Below are 24,859 nucleotides of genomic sequence, written 5' to 3' on the forward strand. Positions count from 1 at the left end.
GGCGCGTTATTCGATCGATGTAAGAGTGATCCAAAGGGAGACTCCGCTCGACATAATGGTTCGTTGTATATATTTTACAGAAACGTGAAATCAAAGTTGGGGATAAAGTAGCCGGAAGACATGGGAATAAAGGGATCATTTCCAAAATTTTGCCTAGGCAAGATATGCCCTATTTGCAAGATGGAACACCCGTTGATATGGTCTTCAATCCCTTAGGAGTACCCTCCCGAATGAATGTGGGACAAATATTTGAAAGCTCGCTCGGATTAGCGGGGGATCTGCTAAAGAAACATTATAGAATAGCACCCTTTGATGAGAGATATGAGCAAGAGGCTTCAAGAAAACTTGTGTTTTCAGAATTATATGAAGCCAGTAAAGAAACAAAAAACCCATGGGTATTTGAACCCGAGTACCCGGGAAAAAGCAGAATATTTGATGGAAGAACAGGCGACCCCTTTGAGCAACCTGTTCTAATAGGGAAGTCCTATATCTTAAAATTAATTCATCAAGTTGATGAGAAAATTCATGGGCGTTCTACTGGGCCCTACTCACTTGTTACACAACAACCGGTTAGAGGAAGAGCCAAGCAAGGGGGACAACGAGTAGGAGAAATGGAAGTTTGGGCTTTAGAAGGATTTGGTGTTGCTCATATTTTACAAGAGATACTTACTTATAAATCTGACCATCTTATAGCTCGCCAAGAAATACTTAATGCTACGATCTGGGGAAAAAGAATACCTAATCATGAGGATCCTCCAGAATCTTTTCGAGTGCTCGTTCGAGAACTACGATCTTTGGCTCTAGAACTGAATCATTTCCTTGTATCTGAAAAGAACTTCCAGGTTAATAGGGAGGAAGTTTGATCGGAATAAATATAAATTCTTTTCTTATTTCTATTTTATGATTGACCAATATAAACATCAACAACTTCAAATTGGACTCGTTTCCCCTCAACAAATAAAGGCTTGGGCTAACAAAAACCTACCTAATGGAGAAGTCGTTGGCGAAGTCACAAGGCCCTCTACTTTTCATTATAAAACCGATAAACCAGAAAAAGATGGATTGTTTTGCGAAAGAATCTTTGGACCCATAAAAAGCGGGATTTGCGCTTGTGGCAATTCTCGAGCGAGCGGAGCTGAAAACGAAGACGAAAGATTTTGCCAAAAATGCGGGGTAGAATTTGTGGATTCTCGGATACGAAGATATCAAATGGGATACATCAAACTCGCATGTCCCGTGACTCATGTGTGGTATTTGAAAGGTCTTCCTAGTTATATCGCGAATCTTTTAGATAAACCTCTTAAGAAGTTGGAGGGCCTAGTATACGGCGATTTCTCTTTTGCTAGGCCCAGCACTAAAAAACCCACTTTTTTACGATTACGAGGTTTATTCGAAGAGGAAATTGCATCCTGTAACCACAGCATTTCTCCCTTTTTTTCTACCCCAGGCTTTGCAACATTTCGAAATCGGGAAATTGCGACAGGAGCAGGTGCTATTAGAGAACAATTAGCAGATTTGGATTTGCGAATTATTATAGAGAATTCTTTGGTCGAATGGAAGGAATTAGAAGACGAGGGGTATAGTGGAGATGAGTGGGAAGATAGAAAAAGACGAATAAGAAAAGTTTTTTTGATTAGACGCATGCAATTGGCGAAACATTTTATTCAAACAAATGTAGAACCAGAATGGATGGTTTTGTGCTTATTACCGGTTCTTCCTCCCGAATTGAGACCTATTGTTTATAGGTCTGGAGATAAAGTAGTGACTTCAGACATTAATGAACTTTATAAGAGAGTTATCCGTCGGAACAACAATCTTGCCTATCTATTAAAAAGAAGTGAATTAGCGCCAGCAGATTTAGTAATGTGCCAGGAAAAATTGGTACAAGAAGCCGTGGATACACTTCTTGATAGTGGGTCCCGCGGGCAACCGACGAGGGATGGTCACAATAAAGTATACAAATCACTTTCAGATGTAATTGAAGGTAAAGAGGGAAGGTTTCGCGAGACTCTGCTTGGGAAACGGGTCGATTACTCGGGGCGTTCTGTCATTGTTGTGGGTCCTTCGCTTTCATTACATCAATGTGGATTACCTCTAGAGATAGCAATAAAGCTTTTTCAGCTATTTGTAATTCGCGATTTAATCACGAAACGCGCCACTTCTAATGTAAGGATTGCTAAAAGGAAAATTTGGGAAAAAGAACCCATTGTATGGGAAATACTTCAAGAAGTTATGCGGGGACATCCTGTACTGTTAAATAGAGCACCTACCCTGCATAGATTAGGCATACAGGCCTTTCAACCCACTTTAGTAGAGGGGCGTACTATTTCTTTACACCCATTAGTGTGTAAGGGTTTCAATGCGGACTTTGATGGAGATCAAATGGCTGTTCATCTACCTTTATCCTTGGAAGCTCAGGCAGAAGCCCGTTTACTTATGTTTTCTCATATGAATCTCTTATCTCCCGCTATTGGGGATCCTATTTGCGTACCAACCCAAGACATGCTTATCGGGCTTTATGTATTAACGATTGGAAAGCGTCGAGGTATTTGTGCAAATAGATATAATAGTTGCAGAAACTACCCAAATCTAAAAGTAAATTACAATAATAATAATAATTCTAAATATAGGAAAGATAAAGAACCCCATTTTTCTAGTTCTTATGATGCACTGGGAGCTTATAGACAAAAACTAATCAGTTTAGATAGTCCCTTGTGGCTACGATGGAACCTGGATCAACGCGTCATTGGGTCAAGAGAAGTTCCGATTGAAGTTCAATATGAATCTTTGGGGACTTATCATGAGATTTATGCCCACTATCTAATAATGGGAAATAGAAAAAAAGAAATTCGTTCGATATACATTCGAACCACTCTTGGTCATATTTCTTTTTATAGAGAAATAGAGGAAGCCATACAAGGATTTAGTCAGGCCTATTCATACACTACCTAAACAAGAAAGAAAGTTAGATTCGGCGATGCCCCTCCCCTTTCGGGGGGCATTCCGATTTCCCTAGTATCATCATTATTTGCCACGCGAATCCAGATTGAGATTGAGGCAAGTTAATTAAATTTTCGAATCACTGACTCAGGCCCATTGTCGAATCCTACTCAGCAATTGTCGAATCCTACTCAGCCGAAAAGGGGGTACTTATGTATGGCGGAACGGGCCAATCTGGTCTTTCATAATAAAGAGATAGACGGAACTGGTATGAAACGACTTATTAGCAGATTAATAGATCATTTTGGAATGGGATATACATCCCATATACTGGATCAACTAAAGACTCTGGGCTTCCATCAAGCCACTACTACATCGATTTCGTTAGGAATCGAGGATCTTTTAACAATACCCTCTAAGGGATGGTTAGTCCAAGACGCGGAACAACAGAGTTTTCTTTTGGAGAAACACTATTATTATGGGGCTGTACACGCGGTAGAAAAATTACGCCAATCTGTTGAGATATGGTATGCGACAAGTGAATATTTGAAACAAGAAATGAATTCAAATTTTCGGATAACGGATCCTTCTAATCCAGTCTATCTAATGTCTTTTTCAGGAGCCAGAGGAAATGCATCTCAAGTACACCAATTAGTAGGTATGAGAGGATTAATGTCGGACCCTCAAGGACAAATGATTGATTTACCTATTCAAAGCAATTTACGCGAGGGACTTTCTTTGACAGAATATATAATTTCCTGCTATGGAGCCCGCAAAGGGGTTGTAGATACTGCTGTGCGAACAGCAGATGCTGGATATCTTACACGTAGACTTGTTGAAGTAGTTCAACATATTATTGTGCGTAGAAGAGATTGTGGTACTATCCGAGGTATTTCTGTAAGTCCTCAAAATGGGATGACGGAAAAACTTTTTGTCCAAACACTAATTGGTCGTGTATTAGCAGACGATATATATATCGGTTCACGATGCATTGCCGCGCGAAATCAAGATATTGGAATTGGATTAGTCAATCGATTCATAACTGCCTTTCGAGCACAACCATTTCGAGCACAACCAATATATATTAGAACCCCCTTTACTTGCCGAAGCACTTCTTGGATCTGTCAATTATGCTATGGCCGGAGTCCTACTCATAGTGATCTGGTCGAATTGGGAGAAGCCGTAGGTATTATTGCGGGTCAATCAATTGGGGAGCCAGGGACTCAACTAACATTAAGAACTTTTCATACTGGCGGAGTATTCACAGGGGGTACTGCCGACCTTGTACGATCCCCTTCGAATGGAAAAATAAAATTCAATGAGAATTTGGTTCACCCCACACGTACCCGTCATGGGCAGCCTGCTTTTCTATGTTATATAGACTTGCATGTAACTATTCAGAGTCAAGATATTCTATATAGTGTGAATATTCCCTCAAAAAGCTTGATTCTAGTGCAAAATGATCAATATGTAAAATCCGAACAAGTAATTGCGGAGATTCGTGCCGGAACGTCCACTTTACATTTTAAAGAAAGGGTACAAAAGCATATTTATTCTGAATCAGACGGCGAAATGCACTGGAGTACTGATGTTTACCATGCGCCCGAATATCAATATGGTAATCTTCGCCGATTACCAAAAACAAGCCATTTATGGATATTGTCAGTAAGTATGTGCAGATCCAGTATAGCGTCTTTTTCACTCCACAAGGATCAAGATCAAATGAATACTTATGGTAAAAAAGATAGGGAAATTCTTGATTATTCAACGTCGGATCGAATCATGTCCAATGGCCATTGGAATTTTATCTATCCTTCTATTTTTCAAGATAATTCAGATTTGTTGGCGAAAAAGCGAAGAAATAGGTTCGTCATTCCATTACAATATCATCAAGAACAAGAGAAAGAACTAATATCCTGTTTTGGGATTTCGATTGAAATCCCCCTTATGGGTGTTTTACGTAGAAATACTATTTTTGCTTATTTTGACGATCCCCGATACAGAAAAGATAAAAAGGGTTCAGGAATTGTTAAATTTAGATATAGGACCCTAGAAGAAGAATATAGGACTCGAGCGGAAGACTCAGAAGAGGAATATGAGACCCTAGAAGACGAATACAGGACCCGAGAGGACGAATATGAATATGAAACCCTAGAAGAATCTAAATATGGAATCCTAGAAGACGAATACGAATATGAAACCCTAGAAGACGAATATGGGAGCCCAGAAAACGAATATGGGAACCCAGAGAACGAATATAGGACTTTAGAGAAAGACTCAGAAGAGGAATATGGGAGCCCAGAGAGCAAATATAGGACCCAAGAGGACGAATATGGAACTCTAGAGGAAGACTCAGAAGACGAATATGGCAGCCCCGGGGAAAGCGCAGAGGAAAAATATGGTACTTTAGAGGAAGACTCAGAAGAAGATTCAGAGGACGAATACGAGAGCCCAGAGGAAGATTCCATCTTAAAAAAAGAGGGTTTGATTGAGCATCGAGGAACAAAAGAATTTAGTCTAAAATACCAAAAAGAAGTAGATCGGTTTTTTTTCATTCTTCAAGAACTTCATATCTTGCCGAGATCTTCATCCCTAAAGATACTTGACAATAGTATTATTGGAGTGGATACACAACTCACAAAAAATACAAGAAGTCGACTAGGCGGACTGGTCCGAGTGAAGAGAAAAAAAAGCCATACGGAACTCAAAATATTTTCCGGAGATATTCATTTTCCTGAAGAGGCGGATAAGATATTAGGTGGCTGTTTGATACCGCCAGAAAGACAAAAAAAAGATTCTAAGGAATCAAAAAAAAGGAAAAATTGGGTCTATGTTCAACGGAAAAAAATTCTCAAGAGCAAGGAAAAGTATTTTGTTTCCGTTCGCCCTACAGTGGCATATGAAATGGACGAAGGAAGAAATTTAGCAACACTTTTCCCGCAGGATCTCTTGCAAGAAGAAAATAATCTCCAAATTCGACTTGTCAATTTTATTTCTCATGAAAATAGCAAGTTAACTCAAAGAATTTATCACACAAATAGTCAATTTGTTAGAACTTGCTTAGTAGTGAATTGGGAACAAGAAGAAAAAGAAAAGGCTGGTGCTTCCCTTGTTGAGGTAAGAGCAAATGATCTTATTCGCGATTTCCTAAGAATTGAGTTAGTCAAGTCCACTATTTCGTATACACGAAAAAGGTATGGTAGGACAAGTGCAGGACCGATTCCCCATAATAGGTTAGATCGCGCCAATATCAATTCTTTTTATTCCAAGGCGAAGATTGAATCACTTAGCCAACATCCAGAAGCTATTGGCACTTTGTTGAATCGAAATAAAGAATACCACTCTTTGATGATTTTGTCGGCATCCAACTGTTCTCGAATTGGTTTATTCAAGAATTCAAAACATCCCAATGCGATAAAAGAATGGAATCCTAGAATTCCTATTCGAGAAATTTTTGGGCCCTTAGGCGCTATTGTAGCTAGTATATCGCATTTTTCTTCATCTTACTATTTACTAACGCATAATAAAATCCTGTTAAAAAAATATTTGTTCGTTGACAATTTAAAACAAACCTTCCAAGTACTTCAAGAACTTAAATACTCTTTAATAGATGAAAATAAAAGGATTTCTAATTTCGATAGTAACATAATGTTGGATCCATTCCTTTTGAATTGTCACTTTGTCCATCATGATTCTTGGGAAGAGACATTGGCAATAATTCACCTTGGACAATTTATTTGTGAAAATGTATGTCTATTTAAATCGCACATAAAAAAATCCGGTCAAATTTTCATTGTAAATATGAATTCCTTTGTTATAAGAGCAGCTAAACCTTATTTGGCCACTACAGGAGCAACTGTTAATGGTCATTATGGAGAAATCCTTTACAAGGGAGATAGGTTAGTTACGTTTATATATGAAAAATCGAGATCTAGTGACATAACGCAAGGTCTTCCAAAAGTGGAACAAATCTTTGAAGCGCGTTCAATTGATTCATTATCCCCGAATCTCGAAAGGAGAATTGAGGATTGGAATGAGCGTATACCAAGAATTCTTGGGGTCCCTTGGGGATTCTTGATTGGAGCTGAGCTAACCATAGCCCAAAGTCGTATCTCTTTGGTTAATAAAATCCAAAAGGTTTATCGATCCCAAGGGGTACAGATCCATAATAGACATATAGAGATTATTATACGCCAAGTAACATCAAAAGTGCGGGTTTCCGAAGATGGAATGTCTAATGTTTTTTCGCCTGGGGAATTAATCGGACTATTGCGAGCGGAACGAGCAGGACGAGCTTTGGATGAATCGATCTATTATCGGGCAATCTTATTGGGAATAACAAGGGCTTCCCTAAATACCCAAAGTTTCATATCTGAAGCAAGTTTTCAAGAAACTGCTCGAGTTTTAGCAAAAGCTGCCCTACGAGGTCGCATTGATTGGTTGAAAGGCTTGAAAGAAAACGTAGTTCTGGGGGGGATTATACCTGTTGGTACCGGATTCCAAAAATTTGTGCATCGTTCCCCACAAGACAAGAACCTTTATTTCGAAATAAAAAAAAAAAATCTATTCGCGTCGGAAATGAGAGATTTTTTGTTTCTCCATACAGAATTAGTTTCTTCAGATTCTGACGTAACAAACAATTTTTATGAGACATAAGAACCCCCATTTAACATTTAACCCTATATCATTTAAGGATACATAAAAAATATTTTTTATTTCAAGCTATTTCGGATCTTTCTTAATCTTCAAAAAGAACTAAATTCCGTAATGGAATGGTAGGGTTAAAAAAAAAAGGAAGTGTGGAAAAAATGACAAGAAGATATTGGAACATTAATTTGAAAGAGATGATAGAAGCAGGAGTTCATTTTGGTCATGGTATTAAGAAATGGAATCCTAAAATGGCCCCTTACATTTCGGCAAAGCGTAAAGGTACTCATATTATAAATCTCGCTAGAACGGCTCGTTTTTTATCAGAAGCTTGTGATTTAGTTTTTGATGCAGCAAGTCAGGGAAAAAGTTTCTTAATTGTTGGTACCAAAAAAAGAGCAACAGATTTAGTAGCATCAGCTGCAATAAGGGCTCGTTGTCATTATGTTAATAAAAAGTGGTTCAGTGGTATGTTAACGAATTGGTCGATTACGAAAACTAGACTTTCTCAATTTAGAGACTTAAGAGCAGAAGAAAAAATGGGAAAATTCCACCATCTCCCAAAAAGAGATGTGGCAATCTTGAAGAGAAAATTATCTACCTTGCAAAGGTATCTCGGCGGGATCAAATATATGACGAGATTGCCAGACATTGTGATCGTCCTTGATCAGCAAAAAGAGTATATAGCTCTTCGGGAATGTGCCATTTTGGGGATTCCTACTATTTCTTTAGTCGATACAAATTGTGACCCGGATCTCGCGAATATATCGATTCCAGCCAACGATGACACTATGACTTCAATTCGATTGATTCTTAACAAATTAGTATTTTCAATTTGTGAGGGCCGTTCTCTCTCTATATAAGAAATCGTTGATTAAGAATATATAGTGAATTCTTGGGCAACTGCGTAAATTTATGGAATCACTTACTTTACTATATCTTTTTTTTTGCATAGAATTTTTTTTGCATAGAAAAAAGAAGGGGAATATTGATATATATTAGAGGGTATTGATATATATTATGATCTGATGTGCTTTCTTGGTATCCTAAATATAAGATTAATACTTCAAGTTGCTGAGTTGAGAAAGAGATGGTTGAATCAAAAGAATTCCTTTTTTGAAGTTCAATTTTTATCAGAGGACAATATGAATATTATACCTTGTTCCATTAAAACACTCAAGGGGTTATACGATATATCGGGTGTAGAAGTAGGCCAACACTTCTATTGGCAAATAGGAGGTTTCCAAATTCATGCCCAAGTACTCATCACTTCTTGGGTCGTAATTACTATCTTGCTAGGTTCAGTTGTCATAGCTGTTCGGAATCCACAAACCATCCCGACCGACGGTCAGAATTTTTTTGAATATGTCCTTGAGTTTATTCGAGACTTGAGCAAAACTCAGATTGGAGAAGAATATGGTCCCTGGGTTCCCTTTATTGGAACTATGTTCCTTTTTATTTTTGTTTCGAATTGGTCGGGTGCTCTTTTACCTTGGAAAATTATAGAGTTACCCCATGGGGAATTAGCAGCGCCCACGAATGATATAAATACTACTGTTGCTTTAGCTTTACTCACGTCAGCGGCATATTTTTATGCTGGTCTTAGCAAAAAAGGATTGAGCTATTTCGAGAAATATATTAAACCAACTCCAATCCTTTTACCAATTAACATCCTAGAAGATTTCACAAAACCATTATCGCTTAGCTTTCGACTTTTCGGGAATATATTGGCGGATGAATTAGTCGTTGTTGTTCTTGTTTCTTTAGTCCCCTTAGTAATCCCTATACCGGTCATGTTTCTTGGATTATTTACAAGCGGTATTCAAGCTCTTATTTTTGCAACATTAGCCGCAGCCTATATAGGTGAATCCATGGAGGGTCATCATTGAATTGACTCTTTTTGGAAATAGTATTTTTTTTTGCAGCTTAGCTCAATTCATGCATGGTTCCAGATAATCTGCTTGGTTGCAAAAAAATAGTTAGAAATGCGTATGAATATATAGCCTAGAGTTGTAGGAGAGAGAATAGACTATATTATGGAATTTTCAAAGTATATATGCATTAAGGAGGGTGGAGTCAGGCTAGATCTATACTATAATATCCTTAATGTCTATAAGTGGAGTCCTCTTTTATGCGGGTTTCCACTTTAAGCAATGATTTTAGAATCCGATTCAATAGAAAATGAGAAAATATGCAAACAAAATAGAAGAAACAAATGTATATATATATAGGATATTATATTATATATTCCTAGGTTAGATTCATTATCTAATCCGATATATGGATATGGAATTCCCTTCTATGTAGTTCGGACAATTCACATTATCATTTCAATTTGATTTCAATTTGTACTTTTTAGTTACTTTACTTCTCCCCAATAGAGCTTAGAAGTAAGAATTTATTGGTTGATTGTATCCTTAACCATTTCTTTTTTTTGACACGAGGAACTACTCACCATGAATCCACTAATTGCTGCTGCTTCTGTTATTGCTGCTGGATTGGCCGTAGGGCTTGCTTCTATTGGACCTGGAGTTGGTCAAGGTACTGCTGCAGGACAAGCTGTAGAAGGTATTGCGAGACAGCCAGAAGCAGAAGGTAAAATACGAGGTACTTTATTGCTTAGTCTAGCTTTTATGGAAGCTTTAACAATTTATGGACTAGTTGTGGCACTAGCGCTTTTATTTGCGAACCCTTTTGTTTAATCTTAAAAAAAAATTCTTTCGATTTCGATTAGATACTTTTTTCTTTTTTTAGTAAATTGGTATTTGCTTCCGCAATTCCAATTATATCAATACTTTATTTAATTTACTCCTATTTATTACTCCTGGAATTATCTATTTATCGGGACAGATAATACCCCATTCTAGGAAGGGCTGAGTTGAGTATTATTAATTTAGAAGATATGCTCACCTTCTTATTTCCCGTCCTTAGTTTAGGAAAGTGGAAAGTTTTTTCCTTTTATTTTAGGAATTTTGGGAACAGAACATTTCAACAAAGGAAGTCTTTCACCGGTCAAACAAGACGTAAGACTTAATCTAAAAGAAATTACTAGATTGAATCTATTTGCATTAAAAAAACCGATCAAAAAAGGGCGAGCGAAGTAAGTGATCGAAAAACTTTGTTCTTTGTTCGTCCTATCTATAAGAGGAGAGCATATGAAAAATGTAACCCATTCTTTCGTTTTTTTAGCTCACTGGCCATCCGCTGGCAGTTTCGGGCTTAATACCGATATTTTAGCAACAAATCTAATAAATCTAACTGTAGTGGTTGGTGTTTTGATTTTTTTTGGAAAGGGAGTGTGTGCGAGTTGTCTATTTCAAGAATAGATTGGATCTATCCGGCTGCACTTTATAATATTTTTTAGTATTTTTCGGATAAATAAGAAAAGGGTGCACGATCTCGACGAATTACTTCTGAATAAATTCAGAAATCATATGGAAGAACCATAGCATTTCGCGACTCATTGGTAAATCAACTTTGATTCTCTATAAACCAAGAATGTGAGACCATTAACACGGTTAAAGCTAAACTGCTTGAAGTCCAGGCAAAAAGAGGTACTCTTTCTACAACTATATTAGTATTAGTACCGAATTTAAACGGGAAATAGCTAATGTAAAATTTATCTGATATAGAACACTCATATCGATAAAATGGTTTGAACTATTTACTAGAAAAAAAAAAGGGGGCACCCTGCCCTTTTTTAACCAATGCCGAATCGACGACCTATGTATAAAAAAGAGAAATTTTTTGGATTTGAAGAAAAAAAAAAATAAAAAAGAATTCTATTAATTTTCATTTTCCATTTATTTAGTTAGTTTTTCTTAATGAAATTGAAATTATTAACTAGAGGGCAAATAAAAATAAAGAAACAACTTTGCTGACCATGATATATTTTTATCTAGGCGGAAGAGTCCTCTTAATATTTATCTAGTCTTATATAGGTTTCGGTATATTGAAATATAAACATAAAAAAGAAGATAGAGGATAGGCTCATTACTTAAAAAAAAGATATGGAAATAGCTATAGAAAAAAAAAAAAAGGAGCGTGAGAGCCAAATGAATCGAAAGATTCATGTTTGGTTCGGGAAGAGATCATAAAAGTTGTAAACTTACAAAATAATCTACTTTCATTAAAAGATTTATTAGATAATCGAAAACAGAGGATCTTGAGTACTATTCGAAATTCAGAAGAATTGCGTAGAGGGACCATTGAGCAACTCGAAAAAGCTCGGATTCGATTACAGAAAGTCGAACTAGAAGCGGATGAGTATCGAATGAATGGATACTCTGAGATAGAACGAGAAAAAGCAAATTTGATTAATGCTACTTCTATTAGTTTGGAACAATTGGAAAAGTCTAAAAACGAAACCCTTTATTTTGAAAAACAAAGGGCAATGAATCAGGTCCGACAGCGGGTTTTCCAACAGGCCGTACAAGGAGCTCTAGGAACTCTGAATAGTTGTTTGAATACCGAGTTACATTTCCGTACGATTCGTGCTAATATTGGCATTCTCGGGTCCCTGGAATGGAAGAGATAATTAAATTAATTAGGCCTTGAACTTCTACTTTCGTTTAGAATTTAGGCATTATTTTTCCCCTTGCTTCCGAAAAAAGAGTCAAGAAACACTAATGGCAACCCTTCGAGTCGACGAAATTCATAAAATTCTCCGCGAACGTATTGAACAATATAATAGGAAAGTAGGGATTGAGAATATAGGTCGCGTAGTTCAAGTGGGGGATGGGATTGCTCGTATTATAGGTCTTGGTGAAATAATGTCAGGTGAATTAGTCGAATTTGCAGAAGGTACTAGGGGTATTGCTCTGAATTTGGAATCCAAAAATGTTGGGATTGTATTAATGGGCGATGGGTTGATGATACAAGAGGGAAGTTTTGTAAAAGCAACAGGAAGAATTGCTCAGATACCCGTGAGTGAGGCTTACTTGGGTCGTGTTGTAAATGCTCTGGCTAAACCTATTGATGGGAAAGGCGAAATTATAGCTTCCGAATCTCGCTTAATTGAATCTCCTGCTCCAAGTATAATTTCCAGGCGTTCCGTATACGAACCTCTTCAAACAGGGCTTATTGCTATCGATTCGATGATCCCTATAGGGCGCGGTCAGCGAGAGTTAATTATTGGGGACAGACAGACTGGCAAAACAGCAGTAGCCACAGATACAATTCTCAATCAAAAAGGGCAAGGTGTAATATGTGTTTATGTAGCTATCGGTCAAAGAGCATCCTCCGTAGCTCAAGTAGTAACTACTTTCCATGAGGAGGGGGCTATGGAATACACTATTGTAGTAGCTGAAATGGCGGATTCACCTGCTACATTACAATACCTCGCTCCTTATACGGGAGCAGCCCTGGCTGAGTATTTTATGTACCGCGAACGGCATACTTTAATAATTTATGATGATCTCTCCAAACAGGCACAAGCTTATCGCCAAATGTCCCTTCTATTAAGAAGACCTCCCGGCCGTGAGGCTTATCCAGGGGATGTTTTTTATTTGCATTCACGCCTTTTAGAAAGAGCCGCTAAATTAAATTCTCTTTTAGGCGAAGGAAGTATGACCGCTTTACCAATAGTTGAGACTCAATCTGGAGACGTTTCCGCCTATATTCCTACTAATGTAATCTCCATTACAGATGGACAAATATTCTTATCTGCGGATCTATTCAATGCCGGAATTCGACCCGCTATTAATGTGGGTATTTCTGTTTCCAGAGTAGGATCCGCGGCTCAAATTAAAGCCATGAAACAAGTAGCTGGCAAATCAAAATTGGAACTAGCGCAATTCGCAGAGTTACAAGCCTTTGCACAATTCGCCTCTGCTCTCGATAAAACAAGTCAGAATCAATTGGCAAGGGGTCGACGATTAAGGGAATTGCTTAAACAATCCCAGGCAAATCCTCTCCCAGTGGAAGAGCAGATAGCTACTATTTATACCGGAACAAGAGGATATCTTGATTCGTTAGAAATTGAACAGGTAAATAAATTTCTGGATGAGTTACGTAAACATCTAAAAGATACTAAACCTCAATTCCAAGAAATTATATCTTCTAGCAAGACATTCACCGAGCAAGCGGAAATCCTTTTGAAGGAAGCTATTCAGGAACAGCTGGAACGGTTTTCTCTTCAGTAACAAATAAATTTTGCATGTCTACTCTTGTTAGTAGAATAGGAATCGTTGAGAAAGCTTTTTCATTTGAATCATGCAAAAAAGTTTTCTTTGTTTTTAGTTTAGTATAGTTATTTAAAGAATAGATAGAAATAAGATTGCGTCCAATAGGATTTGAACCTATACCAAAGGTTTAGAAGACCTCTGTCCTATCCATTAGACAATGGACGCTTTTCTTTCATATTTTATTCTTTCTTTTATTTTTTTGCTTCTTCCGAGAAAAAACTGTTAGACCAAAACTCTTTTAGGAAATCAAAAAATCCAGATACAAATGCATGATGTATATATTATATCATGCATATATCATAAAGAAGGAGTATGGAGCCGGTAGTGGGAATCGAACCCGCAACCCCAAGGTTATGAGCCTTATGAGCTACCAAACTGCTCTATACTCTTAAACTAAAGAGGGGTAACTAGTGGATAAAAGAGGGTTGGATACGCCCCTCTACCAATATCTATACAAATAGAATAGTCCATTTATACAGAATGGTAAAGAGGGCTCCTCTATGATTATCAATTCCAGAAATCCATACAAATACGAAAGGGTATTTTATCCTTACCAACTGGATCTTGTTGCACCCGGTAACAAACACTCATAAACCATTTCTCGAAGTACGTGTCCGGATAGCCCAAAATGTCGATAGTTAGCTCTAGGTCTTCCGGTCAAAAAACAACGTCGATGAAGGCGTGTAGGTGCACTATTACGCGGTAGGGATTGCAATTTTTCTCGCATTTTCGTTTTTTCACTCAAACTCAAGGGAGAAACTTTGCTTCTTATCTTTTTTTTTAAAGATTGACGAATCAAATGATATTTCTGTTCTAATTTCTGCCGCTTCTTCTCCCTCTGAATCAAACTTTTTTTTGCCATAATGTGTCGTTGCTATTATTACCAAGTATACGGTTCTAATCCTAGATGGAAAAATAAATAGAAAAAGAAATCTAAAAAGGCAGATCCTCCCTCTCTATCAAGAGTAATGAACTAGGTGCTGATACAGTACAAAAAAACAAACTAAATTAACCAAACTTGCCTGATGTTGAGGCAATCAAGAAAGCTGCATAAGTGAATATATAACCCACGGAAAAGTGAGCTAATCCAACCAATCTTGCTTGCACAATGGAAAGAGCCACGGGCTTATCTCTCCAGCGAATTAAATTAGCTAAAGGTGTGCGTTCATGAGCCCATGCTAAAGTCTCAATTAATTCCTGCCAATACCCCCGCCAGGAAATTAAGAACATAAATCCAGTAGCCCAAACAAGATGTCCAAATAAGAACATCCACGCCCATACCGATAAACTATTCATCCCAAAAGGATTATATCCATTGATAAGTTGTGAAGAGTTTAACCATAGGTAATCTCTTAACCATCCCATCAAATAAGTGGAGGATTCATTAAATTGTGAAACGTTGCCCTGCCATAATGTGATATGTTTCCAATGCCAATAAAAAGTAACCCACCCAATGGTATTTAACATCCAGAAAACTGCCAAATAAAATGCGTCCCAAGCAGAAATATCACAAGTACCGCCGCGCCCTGGGCCGTCACAAGGAAAACTATATCCAAAATCCTTTTTATCTGGCATTAATTTGGAACCGCGTGCATCTAAAGCGCCCTTTACTAAAATCAATGTAGTTGTATGCAAACCTAGAGCAATAGCATGATGAACCAAGAAATCCCCAGGTCCTATTGTTAAGAAAAGCGAATTACTATTCTCATTAACAGCATTCAACCATCCGGGCAACCATAGGCTTCGACCCGCATTGAAAGCGGGGCCATTCGTTGAAGATAAGAGTATATCGAACCCATATGTCGTCTTGCCATGAGCAGATTGTATCCATTGGGCAAATATAGGTTCGATCAAGATTTGCTTTTCTGGAGTACCAAAAGCAAGCATGACGTCGTTATGAACATAAAGGCCCAAGGTATGGAATCCTAGAAAGAGGCTAGCCCAACTTAAATGAGATATGATAGCTTCTTTATGGTCTAACATTCTTGCCAATACATTATCCTCATTCTGTTCCGGATTGTAATCCCTAATGAAAAAAATAGCTCCATGAGCAAAAGCCCCTGTCATGATGAACCCTGCAATATATTGGTGATGAGTATATAAAGCAGCTTGAGTAGTAAAGTCTTGTGCTATGAATGCATAAGGAGGTAAAGAGTACATATGTTGAGCTACTAAGGAAGTAATAACCCCTAAAGAAGCTAGAGCAAGACCTAACTGAAAATGAATCGAATTGTTGATTGTGTCATAAAGGCCCTTATGCCCACGCCCTAATCGACCCCCCGGAGGAGTATGCGCTTCTAAAAGATCTTTAATACTGTGCCCAATTCCGAAGTTAGTTCGATACATGTGACCGGCAATGAGAAAAATAAATGCAATAGCTAAATGATGGTGAGCCATATCGGTCAGCCACAAACTTTGCGTTTGTGGGTGGAATCCCCCAAGAAGAGTTAGAATGGCAGTTCCCGCTCCTTGAGCGGTACCAAATAAATGATTACTCGAATCAGGGTTTTGGGCATAAAGATTCCATTGACCCGTCAAAAGGGGTCCCAACCCCTGGGGATAGGGTAATACATCTAAGAAATTATTCCATCGAACGTACTCCCCCCTGGATGCGGGAATAGCAACATGAACTAAATGTCCTGTCCAAGCCAAAGAACTTACCCCGAAAAGTCCTGACAAATGATGATTGAGACGAGATTCCGCGTTTTTGAACCACGAAAGGCTTGGTTTCCATTTGGGTTGTAGATGTAACCAACCCGCTATTAAGGACAGCGTAGAAAGAAATAATAGAAAAAGAGCTCCAGTATAAAGATCCTCATTGGTGCGTAATCCTATTGTATACCACCACTGATAAACTCCAGAATAAGCAATATTCACTGGACCAGCAGCACCTCCTCGAGTAAAGGCTTCCACAGCGGGTTGACCAAAATGAGGATCCCAAATCGCATGAGCAATAGGTCTTACGTGTAAAGGATCCTGTATCCATGATTCAAAATTTCCTTGCCAAGCTACATGAAACAGATTTCCGGACGTCCATAGAAAGATTATTGCTAATTGCCCAAAGTGAGAAGCAAAAATGTTCTGATAAAGACGTTCTTCAGTAATATCATCATGACTTTCGAAATCATGTGCGGTAGCAATACCAAACCAAATACGACGAGTAGTGGGGTCCTGAGCTAAGCCTTGGCTAAACCTGGGAAATCTTAATTCCATAATGCCTTTCAAATCCTCCTAGCCACTATCCTACTGCAATAATTCTCGCTAAGAAGAATGCCCATGTCGTGGCAATTCCACCCAGAAGGTAATGGGTTACTCCTACAGCGCGTCCTTGTATAATGCTCAAGGCTCTAGGCTGAGTAGCAGGAGCAACTTTTAATTTGTTATGAGCCCAAACGATAGATTCAATGAGTTCTTGCCAATAACCACGGCCGCTGAATAAAAACATTAAACTGAAGGCCCAGACAAAATGAGCACCTAAGAAAAAAAGACCATATGCAGATAATGAAGAACCATAAGACTGAATGACTTGCGATGCCTGTGCCCACAAGAAATCTCGAAGCCACCCATTAATCGTAATGGAACTCTGTGCAAAGTTTCCCCCTGTAATATGAGTTACCACCCCTTGATCACTTATAGTACCCCAAACATCCGACTGCATTTTCCAACTGAAATGGAAAATGACTACCGAAATTGCATTGTACATCCAGAATAAACCTAAGAAAACATGATCCCAGGCGGATACTTGACATGTTCCCCCTCGGCCAGGCCCATCGCAAGGAAAGCGAAAACCTAGATTTGCTTTATCGGGTATCAAACGGGAACTCCGAGCAAATAAAACACCTTTCAAAAGTATTAATACAGTCACATGTATGGTAAATGCATGAATGTGATGGACTAAAAAATCTGCGGTTCCTAATGGAATAGGTAACAAAGCCACTTTGCCACCTACTGCTACTAACTCGCCGCCTCCCCACGTTAAGCTAGTACTTGTTGTTGCACCAGGAGCTGTTACGCCAGGCGCAGTAGCATGGATATTTTGTACCCATTGAGCAAAGATAGGTTGTAATTGTATGGCAGTATCCGAAAACATATCTTGTGGACGGCCTAAAGCACTCATGGTATCATTATGAATGTACAAGCCAAAACTGTGAAAACCTAGAAATATACATACCCAGTTAAGGTGGGATATGATTGCATCGCGGTGTCTAAGGACGCGATCTAATAGATCGTTGTATCGAGTAGTTGGATCATAGTCTCTTACCATAAAAATTGCTGCATGTGCAGCAGCACCGACTATTAGAAATCCGCCAATCCACATGTGGTGTGTGAACAAGGAAAGTTGTGTACCATAGTCAGTAGCTAGGTATGGATAGGGAGGCATAGAATACATATGATGAGCTACAACAATGGTTGTAGAGCCTAGCATAGCTAGGTTAAGAGATAATTGAGCATGCCATGACGTTGTTAAGATTTCATAAAGACCCTTATGGCCTTGTCCTGTAAATGGGCCCTTGTGAGCCTCCAAAATATCTTTAAGTCCATGGCCAATACCCCAATTGGTCCTATACATATGACCTGCGATTAGGAAAAGAATAGCAATAGCTAAATGATGGTGCGCAATATCGGTCAGCCAGAGACCACCGGTTACTGGATCTAGTCCTCCGCGAAAAGTCAGAAATTCTGCGTATTTGGACCAATTTAAAGTGAAAAAAGGGGTTGCTCCTTCGGCAAAACTAGGATAAAGTTGAGCCAAAAGGTCCCGATTCAAGATAAATTCATGAGGAAGTGGTATCTCTTTAGGATCCACCCCAGCGTCAAGAAATTGGTTAATTGGTAAAGATACATGAATTTGGTGCCCCGCCCAAGAAAGAGACCCAAGTCCTAATAATCCCGCTAAGTGGTGATTCAACATGGATTCTACATCTTGGAACCAGGCCAATTTGGGAGCGGCTTTGTGATAATGGAACCAACCAGCAAAAAGCATTAACGCTGCAAAAATCAATGCACCAATTGCAGTACAATAGAGTTGTAATTCACTAGTTATTCCAGATGCTCGCCAAAGCTGAAAAAAACCAGAGGTTATTTGGATTCCTCGGAAACCCCCGCCTACATCACCATTCAATATTTCTTGCCCTACTATAGGCCAAACTACCTGAGCACTGGGTCCAATGTGAGTAGGATCACTTAGCCATGCTTCATAATTGGAAAAACGGGCGCCATGAAAGTACATGCCACTCAACCAAAGAAAGATAATGGAAAGTTGCCCGAAATGAGCACTAAAGACTTTTCGAGAAATCTCCTCCAAATCACCAGTATGACTATCGAAATCGTGAGCATCAGCATGTAGGTTCCAGATCCAAGTGGTAGTATCAGGGCCCTTAGCTAGTGTTCTTGAGAAATGGCCGGGTCTGGCCCATTCCTCAAAAGATGTTTTTACAGGATCCCTATCCACAACAATTTTTACTTCTGGTTCCGGCGAACGAATAATCATTAAGTCCTCCTCTTTCCGGACAAGACATACAAAGAGACCCGCCAACTGTCTTTTTAGTGAATCTTTGAAAGATATATATTTTGAAAGATAGATTTTGAAAGATAGATTTTGAAAGATAGATATTGTGATTAGTTCTTTTCTTTACTATCTACCATCCTTCTATTTTTTTTTAGTTATTCACTGGAGCAATTATATATTGAAGTCAATCCGAGGCAAGTGTTCGGGTCTATTATGACATAAAGATTAGGTGCCTAACGGACATTGTTTATCTTGAAAAACAAATATTTCTCGACGTAAGAAAAAAATCTTTTTTATTTTTAATTTAAGAAACTAGTGTATTTTTTTTTGAGGGCATAAGCTCCTATCTATATCTACTTTCCTTGAGCATAATATAGGGTTTTTTATTTGATTCTAAATTCCAAGATAACTCATTAGAATTATTAATAAGATGGTCCTAATATATTAGCAATATTTAGATTGCCCCCTCTTTTTATTCAGTTTATTACTTCTATTCTAGACCCTATCCCTATGGTTTATTCTTATGAAATATCATATAAAATAGAAGGTATAAGAAATGGATATAATGAAATTCTTGATTCGATCTTACGACCTAATTTATTTGATTAATGGATCAACAACCAAACCACCCATTTTATGAAAAAGAAGGAGCATGGTCTTATTCAAATTCAAAGCGCTTCGTAATCTTCAACCAGTTCTGTGCTTCAATATAATTTCCCGGAGTAAGCGCTATAGCTTGTTTCCAATATTCAGCAGCTTGATCAAACCAAGCTTCCGCAATTTCCGAATCACCCTGTAGAATGGCCTGTTCTCCTCGGTCGGAATAGGAAGTTCCTTCCCTTAGAACCGTACTTGAGAGTTTCCTACCTCATACGGCTCAGAAATTGCTATCTGAATTTCCCCTATCTTAACTGAATTCGATTTATCAAAAATCGATCCAATTTGTTCTTGGGTTAAGCAGAAGAAATTAATTACCTAAGTTTCAAACCCTAATTTTTATCAATAATCAGTTTGATCTTTTTTCCCACCTTCAGAAGAATGAAGCATAGATAGATATAGAGCCTTCGTTCAAATTTTCTGAAAGGTAACTATCCCGTTTTCATATATGAAATCTCTATAGAATCCTTGAAAAAGACTTTTTTCCATAAGAAAGAAAAAAGAACTTACTATCTTTGGGATCTGATACTACACCGCTGCTTAATCCCTTAGTGGATCGGCTCTATTACATAAGCGGATTCCTAAATTTTGCCCCATATCATGGGATAAGTAAGCAGTTTTTTTTAGTTGTATCGACCCAGTCGCTCACTAATTGATCTTTACGGTGCTTTCTCTATCAATTTGAGAAACTTTATCCATAGAGTAGTAGTATAGGCCATACTTTCTTCGTTTTTTGATTCTCGTGAAGTGTCCTTCCTTCCTACAGCTGATAGGGAAAAATCGTTGTTTTTACGATCCCTATGTAGAAAGCCCTTTTTTCTAGTATTTACTAGAAAATTTGATCCTCTCTTTTTTTTTTTCTTTCTATAGTGGAGATAGTCGCACGTAATGACAGATCACGGCCATATTATTAAAAGCTTGCGGTAAGAAGGGGTTTCGTTCTAGTGCCCGGAAATAATATTCCAAAGCCTTTGTATGCTCTCCATTGCTTGTGTGTATAAGGCCTATGTTATAGAGTATATAACTTCGATCATAGGGATCGATTTCTAGTCGCGTAGCTTCATAATAATTTTGCAAAGCTTCCGCATAATTTCCTTCGGATTGAGCCAACATCCGTTACGGTCGTTCATTCTATTCAAAAAATCTCCGTTCCAAAACCGTACATGAGGTTTTCATCTCATACGGCTCCTCCCTTCTGTACATAATAGTACTAAGCGAAATAATCTATAGAATCAAAATAGAATTAGTCCCGTCTCATTATGAACCGAAAGGGGCTGGTATTTTTCCAAGAAATCTCTAGCCAACCTTCCCACAAGAGGTTTTTCTTAACACCAATGAATTCTATTAATGCTAGAGGAAAACGATAGCTCCAATAATTTCTTTGTTCTCAACGCCTCCTATTTAGAGGAATTAGCTACTTCAACGATCTTTGATGGTTATAGGGGTATCCAAAGTACAAACCTGATGGTTGTTTGTTATCCCAACCATTCTTCCCAGCCCTGATACCGATCAGGAAAGGGGTAATTTCTAACAAAGTTTTTCTCTTGTTGATTCCTATTTCTAGGTGTAGTGCTTTTCTCCCCTATGCTGCCTACGGATACTAATAGAGTAGGATTGGCCTGTAATCCATACCATACCATATCCTGTAGGTGTAACCTTTCGCTCAATACTCAAATCTACAATTGAAGTATCTGAAGCCGCATCAATCGAGGATACACGACGGAAGGAATTGTTAGTTCGCCTCACCTTCCCGAAGCGTGGGTTTGTTTGCTTTACAAATTTGGTTCTCTCTATGCCAACCCCCTCTCTTTTTCGTAAGACTGAGGTATAGGTAGGGCTAAAAAAAAGCAAAAAAAAAGAGTCAAATCGCACCATCTCTATAATAAGTAAATGCCTTTTTTTCTCCTGAGGTTGTCGGAATTATTCGCAATAAAATATTGGCTACAATTGAGGAGGTCTTATCAATGAAATTTCCATTTACACGGGATCTAGGCATAATTCCCAACCCATTCTATATAGAATTGTTTTCATTCCTTCACAAAATAACATAAAAACAAACACATTCGATTCTTATAATTATAAATAGATTGATCCATATGCTCTACTCTAAATCCATATGCTTTAAATGGATAAGAGAGATAGAGATATGGATTTTCCGCTCAGCTCAAATTGTATCCTTTTCCTTCTGCTTGGACACGAAGAGATATGAAATATTTGACTAAGACTGGATTTCATTCCACTTTGCTATTTCTGAACAACAACTTATGTTATCAACTATTTCGTGTTTTCAAAGTTATTAATTGTCTCATACCCTATTTTTGATTTCGATAGTATGGTGTAGCGTATCTTATGCAAACGGAATTCTAAGGTTTCTTTATTTTATTATGCAATAAGAAGAATTCTTCCATTTTCTTTTTCTTTAGTTGCGGGAAAACCCAAATTAAAACTTTTTTTTTATAGCGAGCGCAATTTCTAGTAAAAAATCCTGTATCCTTCCACTTAGATCAAAAGGAATTTTTCCAATAGAACTATGGAACCCCCGAGTGGTTGCGGTTGTACCTGTACTGCAGGAATAAGAAAACTCGCTATTCACTCAGTTTATTTTCCATAATAAGTTATGTAGGAGAGATGGCCGAGCGGTTCAAGGCGTAGCATTGGAACTGCTATGTAGACTTTTGTTTACCGAGGGTTCGAATCCCTCTCTTTCCGTTTTTCTTAATTCATCAACGTTAAGGATCACAATGTATCAAATCAAATAACAATTTTTTCCAGCAATAATATCTTATATTATCTTATTTTGATTTAATAGAAATTAGAAATTCTCTATAGCAAATTACTGTGGTATGTAAAATACACATAGAGGAAAAAAGAAAAAAGGATCCTAATCCTAGGGTTAATCAATTTTAGCTAGTTGATGGGAAAATACAAATTAATGGTAATGGTCTTAGGGCGATTTAGTTCGGGGAAAGGGGAAGGGGAAGAAAATTCTATGAACCTTTCCTTTTTTCGTTAAGTTCAAGTCTGACGAGAGTAATATTCTACAACTAACAACTCATTTATTTTGAGACCGACCCACTTCCTATCTAGGATTTTATTTACTAGTCCTTTATATTCCAACGTGTCAATCGCCAAATGCTTTGGCAATTTCCCCGGGTCCGATGAAGCAATATAATTTTGAACCAGACCTTTTGATCTTTGGTTATCTTTCGTAGTAATAATATCTCGGGGTTTGCAACGAAAACTTGTATATTGACTATACGACCATTAACTAAAATATGTCTATGGTTGACTAATTGGCGGGCCCCAGGAATGGTTGAAGCCATACCCAATCGAAAAAGGATATTATCCAAACGCATTTCAAGTAATTGTAGTAAAACCTGGCCTGTTGACCTTTTTGCTTTTCCAGCGATATGTACATATCTAAGTAATTGTCGTTCTGTCAGACCATAATGAAAACGCAATTTCTGTTTTTCTTGAAGACGAATACGATATTGCTCCTTTTTCCCAGAATTGAATTTTTTTTTAAGATTACTTCCGGATTTAGGTGTTTTTCTAGTGAGTCCTGGTAAAGCTCCCAGACGGCGTATTTTTTTTAAACGAGGTCCTCGATAACGGGACATGAAGACTCCTTTTTTTATTTTATTGAAATTTCATTTTACACAATTAATTTCATTGTATTTACATTACAGAATACATCGAAATTAAAACTGAATTAAAACTACAGGATAAACAGAGTAAAATCAACTAAAGTACCCAAAAAAATGGAATTTCATCAAAATCTTTATTTTTTGTATATATATTATTTATTTTATTGTTTTGTATCTAGCAAAATTGTAAGGTAAAAAACATAAAAGATCCTGGATTCTCCATTTAATTCGGAAAAAAAGAGATTCTTGTTCGTAGAACATCGATAGAGAAAAAAAAAAGCCGACTATCGGATTTGAACCGATGACCCTCGCATTACAAATGCGATGCTCTAACCTCTGAGCTAAGTGGGCTTACATAACGGAAATAGTGTAACAAATAGAAATAGGTATAGTATAGGAAATCCGTAAAATCTCAGATATTAGTTATTAATCTTAGCTATTAACTAGTTCTAAATTTGAAGTTATACTTATAAAAATAAAAAAATACTAAAACTTCTTAAAGATAAAGTTAGCTTGATATGCTTAACTATAGGATATTAAAAAATAAAATTATAGAATTTATTGGTATTTTCATTTGATCATTATAGACTTTATTATTTGTTAATAATTTGAGGATTAATATTTCACTAAGGGGAACATAGAGTCAGAGTAAATAAAATTGCTAATTCTGATTAGAAAAAAAGAATAAATATCAAGCGTTATAGTATAATTTTGAATACTATAAAAAAGTAAGACGGGAGGTGGGGGAGATAAAAACTTTTGGATATATTGATTCGGATTGAATTGCAAATACATCAAGGATAGAATCAATTCAATTCTGAATTGCAATAAGCAAGCGAGGTCTCTCAAATAGAGTCGAACTGAACTGCTAGACTACGTTGAGTGATGAACTCAATGATTCAAAAAAAAAACTAAGAGATGGATGAAATTACACAAGGAATCCTGGTCTCAAAGAAGAGGGAAATGGGGATATGGCGAAATCGGTAGACGCTACGGACTTGATTGTATTGAGCCTTGGTATGGAAACCTGCTAAGTGGTAACTTCCAAATTCAGAGAAACCCTGGAATTAAAAAAGGGCAATCCTGAGCCAAATCCGTGTTTGAGAAAACAAGGGGTTCTCGAACTAGAATACAAAGGAAAAGGATAGGTGCAGAGACTCAATGGAAGCTGTTCTAACGAATCGAGTTAATTACGTTGTGTTGTTAGTGGAATTCCTTCTAATTCTAAATTAGAGAAAGAGGGGTTTTATACCTTATACATTTAATAAACACGT

At 37.6% G+C, this 24,859-nt stretch overlaps 3 non-coding genes across 3 annotated transcripts; 1 reads left to right on the plus strand and 2 right to left on the minus strand.

The window, feature by feature from the left end:
• Positions 1 to 13,865: 13,865 nt before the first annotated feature.
• TRNAR-UCU (transfer RNA arginine (anticodon UCU)) lies at positions 13,866 to 13,937 on the minus strand. Its single transcript has one exon. It is a non-coding gene; the product is annotated as a tRNA-Arg (tRNA).
• An 8,623-nt stretch (positions 13,938 to 22,560) lies between these two features.
• Positions 22,561 to 22,647, plus strand: TRNAS-GGA (transfer RNA serine (anticodon GGA)). The gene has a single exon. It is a non-coding gene; the product is annotated as a tRNA-Ser (tRNA).
• A 1,216-nt stretch (positions 22,648 to 23,863) lies between these two features.
• Positions 23,864 to 23,936, minus strand: TRNAT-UGU (transfer RNA threonine (anticodon UGU)). Its single transcript has one exon. It is a non-coding gene; the product is annotated as a tRNA-Thr (tRNA).
• Positions 23,937 to 24,859: the final 923 nt, after the last annotated feature.

This window comes from Aegilops tauschii, unplaced genomic scaffold, assembly GCF_002575655.3.
Source record: "Aegilops tauschii subsp. strangulata cultivar AL8/78 unplaced genomic scaffold, Aet v6.0 ptg000907l_obj, whole genome shotgun sequence".
In the NCBI taxonomy this organism is placed as follows: Eukaryota; Viridiplantae; Streptophyta; class Magnoliopsida; order Poales; family Poaceae; genus Aegilops; species Aegilops tauschii.